The sequence below is a fragment of the Crinia signifera genome, chromosome 5 (assembly GCF_055691185.1).
Source record: "Crinia signifera chromosome 5, ASM5569118v1, whole genome shotgun sequence".
NCBI classification, from domain to species: Eukaryota; Metazoa; Chordata; class Amphibia; order Anura; family Myobatrachidae; genus Crinia; species Crinia signifera.
In genome coordinates, this window is record NC_139221.1 from 314,797,191 (window position 1) to 314,814,479 (window position 17,289).

Genomic DNA, 17,289 nt, shown 5'->3' on the forward strand with positions numbered 1-17,289 from the left:
GGCCCCATAGTAAATTTTGATGAAGGCCTGATGAAGCCACTGTACTTAGCTGAGGTCACCTGTCTGTTCTAAGCGTGCTGGTGCTTGTCAGGAGCTACAGTGTACAGTATATTCAGTGTGAATCATAATTAATGAGTTCATCGTAGTTATTTCAAGGTATTTGTTGAAAGCAGACACAGAGTAAACACAGCAGTAACCTTGTGTCATTACTGAGGAAGAACGCAGATGACTGTGTGTTTACAAAGTGACTTCTTGTTTTGTTACGTTCTATTTCCGTAACCGCTTTTATTTCCAATAAAAGTCTGTAATGAACACCACGCACTGCGCGGGGATATAAGTCACGCCGCCTTCTTTCGCTGGGTTTCTGGTGCCAGTAAATAGCCCTAATGTAATCCCATTACGGCTCTGCCACCGAAAAAAAAAATAATCTAGAAAGATGTATTTGCTCTGGAGAGAACACTCAGGTTGTTATTTATTAACATAGGTGCAAACATAGAGCAGGCTGTAGAATGGCAATTATGTCGCTGTGATTGGTCCAGGCCAAAACCAGCCTCGTTCGCTCCTTGGATTACAGCAACACATAGGAACAGAAGCACAAAACACTGTTGTTGTTTTTTTAAAGGGAACGTAAACCCTAAAAAAATACACATTTTAATTTGCCAGTAATTGACTGTGGCCATACTTCCAATTTTTGGGGTTGGTCCCGCATCCCCTCCGGGGCCAGCCGTGTCCTGCAGGGGGGGAGGGGGGGAGGGGGACTCCCCATTGCTTGCGCACAATGTTTATTCACTGCAGAGAGTGGATGGGTGCATGGCCAGCAGCTCGCACAGTGTTGGCCATGACCCCAGCAGTGGTGAAAACAGGGTGTGGCCTCGCGGGAGCACCCTTGCCGGGAAGCCATGCCCACAATCTTAGTTGACCATCGCTGTATCGCAAAGTAACACAGCAAATGTTTGCACCTTGCTCCTACAGCTAGCATATACCCTGTCCCTAAGGGACCTTCACCATAAGAGCATTGATATGAGGAAGCTCCTATGAAAATTTGACTGGCCAGGCAGTGGCGTAACTATAAATTTTGCTCCCCCCTGCCAAAAATGTTGTGCCCCTCCCCCCCCCCGGCTCTTCTCCAGCGTGTTTCCGCAGCGTGTGACGTGATGATGTCACCCGCATAACGGAGAAGCTGAAGCAGGAGAGAGGCAGAGAGACCAGAATACACTTCTGCTTCCCCTGGCCAGTAACCCAGCGATGGTTGGGGGTGTGTCTGCAATTTATCAGAGGGGCCCAGGGCCAGCGCCACCACTAGGCAAATCTAGGCATTTGCCTAGGGCGCCAGCCACTGGAGGGCGGCACTTCGCCCCTCGCCTCTCGCATGGAGGCTGCAGGGGTGTCCGTGCCGGGTACCTGCGGCACTGTGTGATCTGGCGGCGGGGTCCCTGCAGTGATGCGTGCTATCCGGCAGCCAGGCGGTGGCGCGGGAAGCTCTGCTGGGTTTGAAAACATTCCGCATGCTGATTGGCTGAGATTCAGCCAATCAGCGTGCGGCGAGTTTTCAAACCCATCAGCGCTTCCCGTGCCGCCGCCTGGCTGCCGGATTGCGCGCATCACTGCAGGGACCCCGCCGCCAGATCACACAGTGCCGCAGGTACCCCCCCCCTGTAGGCACCGGGGCGCCCCACCCCCCCTCGCCTTGCACCGGCCCTGGAGGGGCCCCCACAATTTTAAAACATGGCCTGTATGGGGTCCTGAGGACCGAGTTTGAGAACAACTGCAGTAGCCAATCGGATCAAACAAACAGATCATCAGAATGCTTACAATGAACTTGTCAAATTGTTCTCGGCATAGTCAATCAGATTATCAAAATGATCATGACACAGCCAATCAGAATGTTCCCAGCTGTGACAGATCATGCATGAGGCAGTAAACATAGTGATTTGAGGCTCTTGTCAGATTGATTACAGTACAACTAGTCCTAAATACAGTACATACCTCCCAACTTTAGAATTGCTGAGGTCTAGGGATGACCATCGATGTACAGTAAAATAGTTTTGCTATCGATGTGGAGAACCAGATGGTTTCCCTCCATCGATGTCAAAGCATAACCGAATAGTTTTCTTTTTCTTAGCCAAGGGACCGGGACACGAAGCATAGCTCCGCCCCCTACTCATGTAATGCGCCGACACCAGGATCTGATTGGCCCACAGGCTAGTCAGTCAAATAAAAGGGATGGCCATTGATCGTTAAAACCATCGATGGTCATATATCACATAGTATGTTAACATCGATGGTCATTTGCACTATCACCATCGACGGCAACCATAACTGGCAATGGCCATTCCTAATGCAGTCAGAATGCCTCCGAAATTTGCGGAGAAAATGGGGCATGGCCTCATGGGAAAAAAGCGTAGGCCATGCCCCCGTTTTCTATGCTGTGGGGGGATGGCCCCTCTGACTCTGGCGTCTATTCCCAGATGTTACATCTGCCCCCCCCCCCCCATGTGGTTTTGTCCATTTGAGAAGGAATTTGCCTGTACAAGTGAACCAGAATAAGCACCATTGTTTCCCACCACTTTACGGTGGTTCCCATAAATCTTATATTTTCTCATCTTTCGGCATCTAAGAAAAACACGCTGTAGGCTCTTACAGCAAAATCACTCTTTTATTGAGACTGAACATGTAGACCAAAGAAATGTACAGTAGTAGCATATAAAATATTTATACACAAAACGTACAAATTTGCAGACATCTTCTTTCTCTCCAGAAAATATGAGCTAAGAATGGAAGTTAATGTTCAAAATTGATTGAAACTAGTTTTATGGGCAAAACATAAGCGTGGATGGAATTGTTGGCTGTCTCGGGAGTTCTGAAAGTTCCAAACATGGCTTCTGTGTGCGCAGAGACAACATCTAGAACCAAGAGAAACATCACGAAGGGAAGGAGAAAATCTTGGTCGTAATGATGATGATGACACAACAGCACAAAGTAAATTAACATGTTTTATTGCTAAGATTCTAATTATAAAATGATAAGCCTCCAATAATCATCCATCCAGGCTATCAAACTGGTCTTGTAACCTCTGGTGTGCACAAAATATGACCAACGCGTTTCATCTCTGAAGAAGACTTCATCAAGGGGATAACAATGTTGAGCCAAATGCCTTCGGGCTCAGCCGAGTACAACCTCTGAACCCTTCATTTCTTTGGTTCCTCCCCCAAATCACCATGAGCGACCAAAGTCTTTCAGTTCTCTGTACCGGATCTTATTTCCCACCGTCAGTTTTACCAGTTCATCCCCTGGATTATCTACCCTTCGTCGCAGTACTCATTATCATTTTTCATCTTCTTCTTCCAAGTCTTCGTTTCTTCCAATTATTGGGACCGGCTCAAAGACGTATTTGTGATCGTTCCACAAACTTTTATTTATTACTCCTAAAGGCTTTATTTGGGAACTCTTTAAGATATTTATCCCCTATGTATAAGCCTTTTATTAAACCATTTCGATTTAACTCTTTCAACCTCTGGGTCTGCGGTAACTTCTAAGAAACGCACAAGCCCATCTAAACCATCACCTGTGACAGCCTCATGGACAGGGCCCTAACCCCTTATTCTCTCCTCCGAGCTACCCCATCTCCGCATTTTTCACTGGTGACTAAGATCCTCTATGTCTACCACTTGTGGATACAGACTAATTGTACTTTGCAGCTTTGCAGATATTTGCAGCAATAAGAAATTAGGTTTCGCCCAAATAGATTCAAAATCACATCTAGGGAGAGGGGTTCATAGTCATGCCTGTTTTTTTGGCAAAGCGTGTGTGGGCGGGCCATTACTGGCACAGTGTAGTCCATAGGCTACAGCGGCTAACGCCATCTGACAGCCCCAATGACGTAAGTGCGTCCCAGTTGCCCAGAGTCAACTGGGAATCAGCCACAGAAGCGATATAAATGGCTTTCAATTAACTGATTCCAACTCACAGGTGCCCCCTTGGGAGCAGGAGCCCGGCGGCAGATGACTCCATTGCCTCCCAGTCCCAGAGTTACGCCTCTGCACAGCCCCCTACTGATATCTATGGGGGCTTCTGTTACAGTAGAGACCGTGGTATTATGAGAGATTTCTCCTTAAGTCTCTTTATGTTTAATTCGGGGGACAGCCCACAAATATAATCTAATAAATAGGCCCCTGGGTTATGCTGCGACTAGACCCCTCATTAACAAATTTGCTAATTCTTATTATAATTACAACCGCCAGGTAACGAGCTATTTGTCGAACTCGATGGTGTCTTTTTAAGAGACACCATCAATTCATTCTTTCCTCCTTCAGCTCTGCCCTTGCTCTGGCCAAGGAATCCTACTTTAAGTCCCTCATCCTTTCCCAATCATCCAATCCCCGCAGGCTCTTCGCCACCTTCAACTCGTTGCTCTCCCCCCCCCCCTCCTCCAGCTCTTCCGTCCTCCATCGTAGCCGCTGATTTTGCTACCTACTTTTCAACCAAAATCTCCTCTCTCAGGACTGCCATCACTGCTGCCATGACCTCACCCTCTCCCTCCTCCCCTCCTACATCTCCACTCCCCTCCTTCCAACCCCTGTCCTCATTTTACCCCACCACTGCTGCTGAAGTCCACTCTATCCTTCAATCCGCTTCTCCCTCCACCTGCCCGCTCGATCCTATCCCCTCCAATATTATCCGTCATCTCAGTCTGTCAGTCTGCTCTCACCTGGCTCACCTCTTTAATCTTTCCCTATCCTCTGGGATCTTCCCTTCCTCCTTCAAACACGCTCTTGTCTCCCCAATTCTCAAAAAAAACAATCTGGACCCCAACTCTCCATCCAACTACAGGCCCATCTCCCTCCTCCCTTTTGCCTCCAAGCTCCTAGAACGTCTGACCTATAATCGTCTCCTAAGCCACCTTACTGCTAACTCCATTCTAGACCCCCTCCAATCCGGGTTCTGCCCTTTACATTCCACTGAAACTTCCCTGAACAAAGTCACTAACGATTTACTATCGGCTAAATTCAAAGGCCTCTTCTCTATCCTCATCCAGCTTGATCTGTCGGCTGCCTTTGACACTGTTGACCACCCTCTCCTGCTCAACACCCTCCGTTCCTTTGGCATCACTGGCACTGTCTTCTCCTGGTTCACCTCATACCTCTCCGATCGCTCCTTCTCCGTCTCCACTCCGAGCTCCTCCTCTCCTACTACCCCGCAGCCAGTCGGTGTTCCCCAAGGGTCAGTCCTTGGCCCTCTCCTCTTCTCCCTCTACACCACCTCTCTGGGCACCCTCATCAGCTCCTATGGTTTTCATTACCACCTTTATGCTGATGATACCCTAATCTATCTCCTCCACCTATTTTTAGTATGTTAACTCTTATGAGTAGGGCCCTCCTTCCTCACGTACTCACCCTACCTCTTTACCTCACCTGTGCTCCTGTCCTGTTCTTCCTCTACTTCATCTTCAGTCTCCTCGACAATTTTGACACCTACTTCTGAACTGATGCTGATTTTATTTCTACCAGCTATACCCCTATTCATACTGTATTTTTCAAAACACCCTGTACGTTACCTTGTCATTTGTTTTTTGTTTGATTTGTACGGCGCTGCGGACACTTTGCGGCGCCTTATAAATAAACGTACTACTACTAGGTGTCAATTCAAATATTAACGTCAGTTTGCTAAGCGGAAGATACTGTTATTACTGCGCAGCCAGTGTTGCGGATTTTAGAGTGTTTAGAAGACTTGACAGCTATCACTAGGTTACTGTACATCAGCATCATAAATGTTACAGGATCATAAAACTCCCGGAGACAAGTCTTCTTCAATAATTCATCACAACTTCTCCGTTTGTCAACATCCCGACAGAATGCTGTAAACATGAAAAATGATTATAATAAACCTGGGTGAAAAACAACTCTGTTCATTTATCTGAGTTGCAGGAACAAAGAATTAATGTGATTAGTACTTTCCAGCAATAAACATTTGCTACTCTTGACAAAAGCGCTGCTCGGGTTACAGTACGCCGTGGTCGGCAGAACTGCGGCAGGCAGCAAAATAAACAGCAACTGGGATTTCTGTGTATTGGATTTTAGGCTTATTCAGACAGTATAATTAGAGGTATGCGGATTGGCTTAACGTCTTATCGTGTAATCCATAGCGTAACCAGATAATCAGGTTTCTTAACCCTTACCTTAATTAGCCAGACCGAGACATGCTTTATTGATATCGATGGCCTTGCACTGACAAACGGAACTGAAAAAAAAGCAACAAATAACTGGACAGGGACATCTGGAAAACATGGCATGCTAATGATAAACATCACATTAAAAATCTGTACTATGTTTGATACAGATGTGCGGTTCCGTTCTCCAGAAATACAAATCCACAAACATTTTGTGGATCCAAACGGAATCAATACTCGGTCTAGATCCACCGAGAAAATGTGATCCGAACTGAGGGCCTGATTCACTAATGAGGGCCGGATCAGGGGAACGTTCAGCATTTTAGATTCATCCCCCTGGGAACGTGGGCGGGCCGATGCCTGCCTAGGGGATGGCGGCTGACATCACAGGACGTCAGCGCCCGCCCCCTCTTCAGTGGACCCTGACAGAAATAAAAGTCAGTTGTAAATAGGGTGACCAACTCATCCCTTTAATCCGGGACACATATTAATTACACAGGTTCTGTGGCGGGCTTTCACCTGGTTTTAAACTGCCACACCTCAAGACTCCATTTCACCTGGTTTTAAACTGCCACAGAAACTGTGTAATTAATATGTATCCCGGATTAAAGGGATGAGTTGGTCACCAACGAGAAATACGACGGGCGTTCGGCCGGGCGGCGTAACAGGACAAATGACTGCTGCTTAGTGATCCTTACTGAATCAGGCCCTGAGCCCATCCATTGTTTCGAGTTCCGGGGCGGACAGAGATGCGGCCATGTTGATAGCCTTTTGTCCGTCTATGACTTTATGCATATCCTATATAATTAAAGGCTAGCACTGCTCCTCACCTCTAGGGGGGGATTCAAGAGTCACAGCACAACCCTATCACAGGTGCTGCTCCTTCAAATGTTGTTATTACCTATATCACTGGTATTAGCAGCATACAGTACTTTGCCTCTGCTGAAGCTGCTTGATGTAGACTAATGTGCCCGGCGATTGGTACAATCTATCTAGGATATATAACGTAGCCAATCATACAGAGGCATTAGGGGCCTAATTCAGACTTAGTTGCTGATGTCCTAAAATTGCATTCAAATGTGATCACAGTTTAAGATCCAATGTGTATGTGTGTGTGTGTGTGTGTGGGGGGGGGGCACCGATGGGGGCAGCAACATGGGGGGTTTGGACGCTGCTTTTTCTGGGCGTGGCCTGTACGCAAGCCTGTCCAGGCCTCAGGGGAGGACCGTGGCGGCCATTATTCTGCCTTCTTCATGGCTAAGCTGAAATGCCGGTCATGTGCATTTTAGAGATGTTGGGCAGGACCCAGTATGCGGGGAAGCCTTGCCTAGCACCGGAGGTTGAAGTTTTGCTAAATTTTGTAAAACTGCACCAGTGTCTGAATAACCCCCTAGATCTGGCATCGGCGGCTGAGACATTATTGCCATGGGATACGGTCACATTAGGTTGGTCCTATATGGTCGACTTGCATTGAGTTGAACGCTGAAGGTCGACAGGCCTCCACTGAAGGACGACAGGCCTTAGGTTGACATCTGAAATAGGTCAACATGGGTAAGGTCGACAGAGTAGGAAGGTTGACACAAGCATTAGGACAACAATGGGAAGGTGGACAGTCAAAAGGTCGACATGAGTTTTTCGTGGGTTTTTTTTTGAGCTGACATGTGCCGACAGGCAGTATTTCATGGTGGGAGAATATAATAGTGTGCCGAGTGCATCGAGCCATACACGGTGTGCATGTCGACTGTGTCAACATCCGGGATAACAACATGAAAAACTTATGTTGACCTTTTGGCTGTTGACCTTCCCATTATCAACTTGCGTGTGTTGAACTTCTGACCCTGTTGCCCTTACCCATGTCGACCTATTTCAGGTGTCGAGATAAGGCCTGTTGACCTTCAGTGGTCGACGCAATGCCCCCTACCCATTGCCATTGTTATTGGGAAGCCCTCCACCCTATTGAGCAGTGAGAAGTGAACATTAAACACAGACTTTGGGGCCTATTTATCAGGCCACCCATCATTCCACATCACTGTATATAGATATATATTATTTTGGGGCACATTTCAAAATAGGTGTGAAAATTGCCAAGCAAACATTGTTATTTTTTATTTGAATTTATATAACAAATGTGAGCGATGCTGGATTTATTAGAGAGTATTTTGAACATCTCTCAAGGCCCCCACACACGGGGCCTTATTTTGGTTCATTCTTTCTGACAAAATCCTTCTTAGATGGACAAAACCATGTGCACTGCAGGTGGGGCAGATGTTACTTGTGCAGAGAGAATTAGATTTAGGTGGGGTTTTACTTCAAAGTGAGATCTATATTGCCGTGTAAAAATAAAGCAGCCAGTATTTACCCTGCACAGAAACAAAATAACTCACCCAAATCTAATTCTCTCTGCACATGTTACATCTGCCCCCCTGCAGTGTGCCTGGTTTTGTCCAACTAAGAAGGAATTTGTCAGAAAGAATGAACTAGAATAACCCCCAATGTGCAGCTGTCTGTTAATTAGAGGCATGATGAAGTTACTTGTAGGGATGGCAATTGACGATCGAGGAATAGCAACGATCATTGCTTTGCCGCTGCTGGACAATGGTTCTGCCATTGATGATGAAGATCCAATGTTTCTCCACCATCAATGGCAGAAATGCACAATGTTTCACCGGTACTTCTGTAGTTTCACGGCGCCAGCCTGGCGCCGTGCTACTTCCGGGTTCTACGCTCGCCACGAAATATGTAAAAAAAAGTAACTTAACTCCATGCCAACATGGATAGTTCATACCCCCACTATCCATGTTGGCATGGAGTTGATTTTAAATAGCGTGGCGAGCGTAGTGAGCCACCGAGCCCGCAAGGGGACTCAGACGCACGGCGCCATACTGGTGCCGTGAAACTACAGAAGTACCGTTTCACCCAGCGCAGATGTGCAGCACTTTACTCCCTCTCACCTTCGCTCCTTCCCTGATTGGCTCACCACTTTGTCAAACTTAGATCATTCCCATCTTCCCACGTCCTGCAACAGGGAAAGCAATCAATGTTAATCACCATCGAGTTTATCAACTTTATTTTGCTTCTTTTTTTTAAAAGCTTGTAAAAATAACCTTACATGACACTCAGGGAGACAAGACGATTACCGCACTGGAAATCTTTGCTCCTTGTGTCCCTGATTTGTACTGTATGCAGCCCGGGCTAGCGGAAAGTCACGTCACCACCACATTGTCCGCTGGGTGGACTGATAAGGACAGATGCAGGAGATGGTGACAGGCCTCGTGAGATAGGTAAACATCCACACAGGTGCTACAGGTACCTATTCTTTCAATGAAACCTCTTTTCCATAATCCATGTTTTATTTTAGTGGGAAAATACAAAAACATAATAAAGTATTTTAACTTTTTTTTTTTTAAGTGACGGCTGTATGGAATAGAGAGGATGCTGACTTTGTACAGTCTGCATTCCAGCCATGGGAGGAATACAATAATGTGCTTGAGTTAAATGGTTCAGATAGATGACACTGATTGGTTGCTTTGGTATTTCTATAAGAAAATACTGTATTATCCACCAATGCTATACTCAGGATGGATAAGTACTGTATCTTGTGGTCATAGATGTCTCACAGAGGTTATTCCTCTGCCTTTTTAAGTAGCAATGTTCTCTTTATCTTGTCTTTCATGTCACTATATAGAGTAACTGTATGTTATTTCTACCAATATTACCCTACCAAAATTGCCCAGAGGCTCCCAAAAATTAGGCAGTGCTCCCTGCCTTGGAAAGCCACAGCCAACCCCCAAACCCCCCTCCCCCCTCCATAACCCACCTGGCCACCCACAATAAAAGTGGGCAGCCTTAGGGGGACCCAATTTGTGCCAAATCCAGTCTCCAGCCCCCAAGATAAACAAAAAAAAACCATCCACGATTCAGGCGTCCAATGAGAATCCATGTGTACACTTGTGGACCCATCAGCCAGTCAGAAAGGGCCATGTAATAGCGCTCTCCTGATTGGTTTAGCACCATTGAGCCATCGCTCAAGAAGCCACAAAAATCCACATTGATGTCTATGGTGGGGAACCGGCAGTTTGCGATAGACCACAATTGAGGGCAACCACAAGATTCACCAATTAACCATGCGGTCTACTGCAAACTGGCCGGTTCCCACCTGTAGACTTCAATGGTGATTTTTCCCATACAAGTGTATGGGCACTGCTTGAGTGACAGCTCAGTGGCACTAAGCCAATAAGGAGAGTGCGAACACGTGGCACTCCCTGATTGGCTGGCGGGTCCCCAAGTGAAAGATATCTGGTTTGAATAGCCCCAGGTGTGTCAGGGCTCGGGTCTCTGGTGTTCCTGGCTGTGGCAGCAGTGGGCCAGTGGTGGATGCTGGGAAATGGAACACGGCAGTGCCATAGGAGTATCATTGGGCACAGCTAGGTGGAGGAAGTTGACGAGACTCTGGTCAGAGGCGCGGAGTCTAACATCACTGACGTTTTTCCCCAGGGACCCCCGCAAGGAGGTTTAGACTGCATTCGGTGGCGAGGTCGCGGCCCTCTGACCTGAGTTCCCCACAGCTAACTGGCCAGTCACAGGAGATGGACAGTGACTAGTGGCAGTGAGCTTGGAACTTGGATCTGCGCTGGCCTGGGAGGCCGGAGGGATGACAGTGGCTTGGGAGCCAATGGGTAGTGGGCGTCCTAGGAGCTGACATGGGGGGTTGACAGCCTGGGAGCCGGCAAGGAGCATTGATGGCCTGGAAGCCGGAGGGAGTGTTGACAACCTGGGAGTCATCACGGTACTGTAGACGGCCTGGGAGCTGGAGGGAAGTCGACGACCTGGGAGCCAGAGGGACTTTGATGACCTAGGAGTCGACAGGAGCTTGTTGACAAGCTGGGAGTCGATGCAGGAGATGACGGCCTAGGAGTCAACACGGCTGTTGACGACCTGGGAGTTGACACAGGAGTTGACGGCTTGGGAACCGACATTGGGAATACAGGAACTACAGAGTTGACACCTGTGTCGACTTGGGAGTTGCAGATGGTATGGCCCTTTAAGGGCAGTAGCAAACTCTGCTGAGGAATGCTGTAGTGCTCTAGCCTCTTCCATTGGGAGCTGGAGATGGTAGACAGCGAGGAAGGTAACCCGGCAGGTGAGGAGAGCCAGGGAGCTTTGATATCAGCAGCAGATTGCACAGGGTTTTGCACAGGGAATCCACAGAGACTCTGAACAGGATCCAGGATCCTTGGAATACTGAGGACTGGATATACACAGGAATCAGATAAGTTGTTCAAGGCAGGGGTAATGGGCCAGAGCCCTCAGCTATATCCCCCCTGCTGGCCTGTGATTGGCTGCAAGCCAGAGCAGCAATTAAGTCCAGGAAGTGCCTGTGCACACCTTTGGTCACATGGGTCAGTGCACAGGTCAAAGTATCAAGGTCACATGTGGCATCATTGGACAACAGAGTCATGTGATTGCAGGTGTGTCATGGTGGTGCCCATGTGGCGTGGGTCTGGCCCGGGACCAGCGTTGGATGCTGGCAATAGTTCAGGGTAATGGCACTCAGATCCTGCCAAGGAGAGTACCCGGGGACGGCACAAGACAGGGGCCTGCGCCACAAGACACACCAGCGAGCGGGTAAGGAATGCGGGCGCGTGTGCGGCTCCTGACAAGGTGTTAAAGACCATTGAGAACTTACTGCAGACAATTATCAAACTTATAAAGCTGTCCGTCTATGGGGTCGATCCTATTACACCTTAAGGGTGCTGATGCGCCCGGTGTTTGCGAATTGTCACGACATCGGGCGCACTTTACAGCGAACCGAATTCACTGAAAATTTTCAGCTAATTCGGCCCTGCGAAGGGTGCAAGTTAGGGTTAATTTGGGTTCAGTTTTCAGCGTTAAAACTGCATCCGAATGGGGTTAATAGGATTGACCCCTATGTATGTATCTATCATTTTTACTGGTTGTACCATCCACTGTGTTCTTTTTTTTTGCATCTGTGCTGCCGCTGTCATCATTAGTATCTGGGATTGTAGCGGCACCATGCCTGGTGCAAAAGATCCATCTAAAACAGGTGTCCTGATCACCTAAAAGAAGCATGGAAGTCAGCCCTTAACGATACTGGTAAAAAAAATTATATTAATAATTAAAATTGTGCGTGTTTGTGTGTTAACACAAAAGTAAAGTAACAGTAGTCTACAATAGATGTTGGGACAGCTTTCCTTTCTGGGCTTGTAAATCAATGTTCCAACAATTAGTGCCCAGAACAATAACGAGCAGACACTTGGGTTGTCCGCTTAAAAAATACATTGAAAACAAGTGAAATAGAATATTTAATGGGTGGCTTGTCTTCTACCCAGTGGCGTAGCTACAGGGGTCGCAGCGGTCGCACCTGCGACCGGGCCCCTGAGCCAGGGGGGCCCAGCCCCCGCCACTGTCCGGCCGTCCTGGATGAGGGTAGTGAACAGTAGCACCCGTTCCCAGTGGTGCTTTGCGGGCCCGGCCAGCGTGCGTCGCGCTGACGTCACGCGGCTCTGGCACGTACCCTCCCGTACTCCTCTGTTGGCGTATGGTCTGCTGAGGCGCCATGGATTAGGAGGACCTCCCACACTCCTCCGCGGGCGCATACTCTGCAGAGTATACAAAGCGCCGTGGAGCAGATGGACTGTGGAGCACCTGCGGCGGCTGGCGGGAGTCTGGACACAGTGAGAGGGGAGCAGTGAGCAGAACACAGAGTGAGTGGGCAATTGCATACATATAAATGTTGGAGGCTTCACCTTAAACTATCATTTTATCTTGCCTGCACCTTTGTGAAGGATAACACATTAGTTACAGACAGTGTTATGGGGATCTCACATGGAACTTGGAAGAGACTAGTTAGTGGTAACAATGCATGCACTGGACATTCTAATGGGAGTAATTGCTTGTTGCCACTATCATTGCATGCAGTGCTGCGATGTCACTGCAGACTGTCCTTCCCCACTAGGATTGCATTTTGAAAAGATTGAAAGCCAGGAAACTGCTAACCTGGGCCTCTCCAGTTTTATCATCTTTGTTCTTTTAATATTTTATTTAAATAAACTACTATCCTATGTTTAAATGTTAGTTCTATTATTAACATAATATACTTGATGTATTAAAATATAAACAGACCGATATTTTAATTTTGTTGTATGTAGGGGGGCCCCAAGCTGACCTTTCGCACCAGGGCCCATGAACCCTTAGCTACGCCCCTGCTTCTACCTGTGCAAGTACAACGCAGCTGAGACTAGGACTCACCTTCTGCAGAGGGGAAAGGTTTGTTTGACTTCGGTGCCAACTCATACAGACACCAGTCAGCTGAGAACAGGATGTTAGTCATTCCGTTTGCAGTAGCAGAAAAATATGACCTTACAAATGTTTTTGCAACAAGACTCCTCGCTGACGCCTCGTCGGGCTGTGACTACTACACCCCTGGTCGCTGCAGATGCTCACGTGCTCCCATCATCTCGATAAACTTACCGCAGGGAATATACCGTACTCACTGACCTCTGCTTGTAAAATGAATTACTCAGCGAGTCCATACCGAGCTCTCTACATACTGTATATCGCCCTAATACATAGGAACACGTGCACTTTGATCCATTTTTCACCTTACATTAAGGGCAACATATCTTATAGTAACATAGAATTTGATGGCAGATAAGAACCACTTGGTCCATCTAGTCTGCCCTAATTACATGCAGGGCCGCCGATAGGGGGGTGCCCTGGGTACAGCTGTCCTGGGTCCCCTACCTCTGGAGGGGCCCGGGCAGCTGCCCACAGCCCCCCTACCCCCGCACCCAGCAGCCAGCCCTACCTCCCCCCCGCGCACCCGCACCCAGCGTCCCTCACCTGGCGGCCAGGCAAGCACAATAACACAGTGCAGCCTGCAGAGCGCCGAGCCTAGGACACAGAGGAGCTCGGCGCTCTGCAAGCTGCACTGTGCAGTGTGAGCTCGGAGTCGGACCATGGAGACTGAAGGAGCGAGGAGGACGCGGCTGCAACATGATGGTAAGCAATGGGGAGGCATGGTGCTGGCAAGCGGGGGTGGGCTGGCAGGTGGGTTTGGGCGTGCGGACACGCCCGGGGGTCAGAGGTATGGCGCTGTGCCGCTGGGGGCCCGGACTGTAGATCAGTCCCTAGCCCCAGCATTTCTAGTGGCGGCCCTGATTACATGTACACACTTAAAGCCCATACACACTGGGCGACTTTGAGCTGAAAGCCACTCAAAACAGCAAGTTTGAGCGGCTTTCAGCTCAAAGCCGCCCAGTGTGTATGGCCCGGCAATGAGCGCTGCTGCGCGCTCCCGCATCATCGTCGGAAAAGCCGCTCAAGCTGCTGGTATTACAGCAGTCATCGCTGTCCATACACGTTGGGCATAATCGCCCAGTAGCTATGGACCTTTACACACTAGGGTTCATTTTGTAGAGTCTATTAACCTACAGTACAGTATATTTTGGGATTATGGGAGAAAGCCGGAGTACCCAGAGGAAACCCACTCAAGTACAGGGAAAATGTACAAGCACCACATATTTAGGGCTGTGGTGGGAATCAAACCCATGACCGCTGGCTATAGTAGCAAGTATAAATATATATAGGGCCTCATTCAGGTTTGCTTGGCGAGCTGCAAACATTGCAGCTTACCGAACACCTGAGACGCCATCCTGCCGAATACCCTGCGAGTGATCCAGAATCGACCCATAGTACACACAGCACAATAGTGTACGTATTTATAGCATCGTCCTCTAATCTCAGGAAAGAGAAGGAGCGAAGGTTGAAGGCGCTATCTTTATACAGTCAGGTATGTAAGGGATTCGTAATCGTGTGGCTGTTGTGGAAAATATTGCATCTTGAACAGCAGCAACAACAATACAGATAACACAAAGCTACTGTATGTTGAAGGACAACCGTAGTAAACACACTCTTAAACATTATCCTCTGTAGAAATGTATCTATCCAGACAATCTGAATGCAACAGATTTCTTAAAATCATTGAGGAGAACGGCCCCGAGTACACATAACACAAGACATGTCCGTCCCTAAAAGTAAAGCGGTACTGTAACATCAGAGGAATCTGATGAGAACAAACGGAGGTGGCGAAACGCGTTAAGTGTGAAAAACTGATTGGCTGGACCAACGAGATGTAGAGAAAAGTCTGTATTTCCAATGAACTGGACTCCTGAAAGGACTGTAGTATTGGAATAAACCCGCATTTGCGTGGAAACCTAAAGCGGTGGGATCCGGTATTGAAATACATTATTTATATCTTCATTTTACGATTACCTCCAAAGTTGCTAGCTGAAAAAGCAACTGACTAAGTTACAAAAGGGAATTCGGTTCTCTTTATTAACAAGGACTAATGCTTCACAACATACTTAGCATTGTCTCCTTTCAACTATGTATGTTATACACACAGTCTCTGGAGCTAATTTTATACATTTTGAGAAGACGGGCGGCAACATGACGCGTTTCGTCATAAATATTACCATTATCAAACCTTGATAAAAGCGATATTTATGGTAAAACGCGTCTGTAGAAAGTTCCTGGCTACTATGTGTTCTTGTCATATTGGATAACCAAGGACTCTGAAGAGTGGCCATATACCCACTGCTCAGGTGATACGCTTTGTACCAGGGATGAAAGTATGCCAGAACGGGGCAGAAGTACATTCCATCAGTTGTAATTGGAGGTGGATCTGCCTCCACCCACTTCACCTAGCGACAACAAAGTACGGACCATTTTATGTCTTGCTTTGTACCATCATCCAGATGTTGCGTTGTATATCATTACTAGTAAAAGCCCATCAAAATGTACTTTCACTTTGAACTGTGACAGTTTTTACTTTCACCTTGAGCTGTGACCATTTTTACTTTCACTTTGAGCTGTGACCATTTTTACTTTCACTTTGAGCTGTGACAGTTTTTAGCCCACAAACTCTCCACCCCACCCCAGACCCTATCTGTTCGTACCTCCAATCTCTGTCTTCCCAGCTCCCTCTCTCCATATCCAGAAAGTTTGAAAGAGATCAGTGTCCCTGCCAAAAATTGCTTTCTCTTTCTGCTATGACATTTTTTAGCATACAAAGCAGTAATTTGGTCCATCAAGTGGACTCTAGTGGTCACTGGTGGTACTTTGCCTCATAGAGGTGAGGAGTAGTTAGCCTTATATTTATAGATCAGCCTGTTGATGTTTTCATTAAATTGTTTTACTCCACTGAGACGGCTTTTTGTTCATGCATGCCTCCACCACAATCTGGGCGGAGAGGAAAAGGATGGCCCCTCAGGGAGAAACGATTCATATCAGTATCACAAAGAAACTGCTAGGCAAATGTTCTCATTGTTATCTGTGTGAGTACGGTATGACCATTCTTCTGAGAAACCACCGGACTATGATGACCTATTCTAGTTATTTCTCCACGTGGGGACATACTGACAAGCTAAAGAAACTACCATTGTTTATTGTGAGTGGGGTACACAACCTATTTTATGGTCCCTATAGTGATTTTGTACACAGAGGCTAACGTTCATTCTAGACACATACTACACTTTTTGTTGTATGATCTTTGATGAGAATATTATTTATAACTAAGGCGAAACCTTGGATATAAGTATCACTGCAGAAGTGATTGAACTCTACACAATGGACTTTGGAGGTCACTGTCATAGGCAAATGCAGGGGGGGGTTGCCAGCTGCCTAGAATCCCCCATTTTTTGGGGTGGGTCTCTGACGTCATCGCTGACCACTTCCAGCCTGGTTCTTTAGCAGATTAGCCCGGGGTGTGTGGGTACAGCACTGTGGGCAGTCCGACTCCGCAGTATTCGGGAAGTGCTGCTGAGAGGACCTGCGGTGGCAGAATTTTAAAAATACACTCAAAAGATAGGCCGGCTGCTGATTGGCTGAAAGTGCTCTCTCTCTCTCAGCCTATCAGAGGTGAGGCAGCAAGGACACTGAACACACACCCTGGGCACTCAGCACAGCCCAGGCCTTGCCGCTGCCCCCCTCTTCACGTAGGTGTGTGCCAGCGGTTGTTGACTGATGGCACACACCTACTAATCGGACCCAACACATCGTGAGTGCTAAAAAGCTATCGTGCCGCTGACGGGTCTGATCCG

At 47.6% G+C, this 17,289-nt stretch overlaps 1 long non-coding RNA gene across 1 annotated transcript; it reads right to left on the reverse strand.

Moving 5' to 3' along the window:
- Positions 1-4,586: 4,586 nt before the first annotated feature.
- LOC146079770 (uncharacterized) lies at positions 4,587-9,246 on the reverse strand. Its single transcript, XR_014474745.1, has 3 exons — positions 9,118-9,246; positions 6,176-6,237; positions 4,587-5,854 (listed from the first exon to the last, which is right to left on the reverse strand). It is a non-coding gene; the product is annotated as an uncharacterized LOC146079770 (long non-coding RNA).
- Between the last annotated feature and the right edge of the window lie 8,043 nt (positions 9,247-17,289).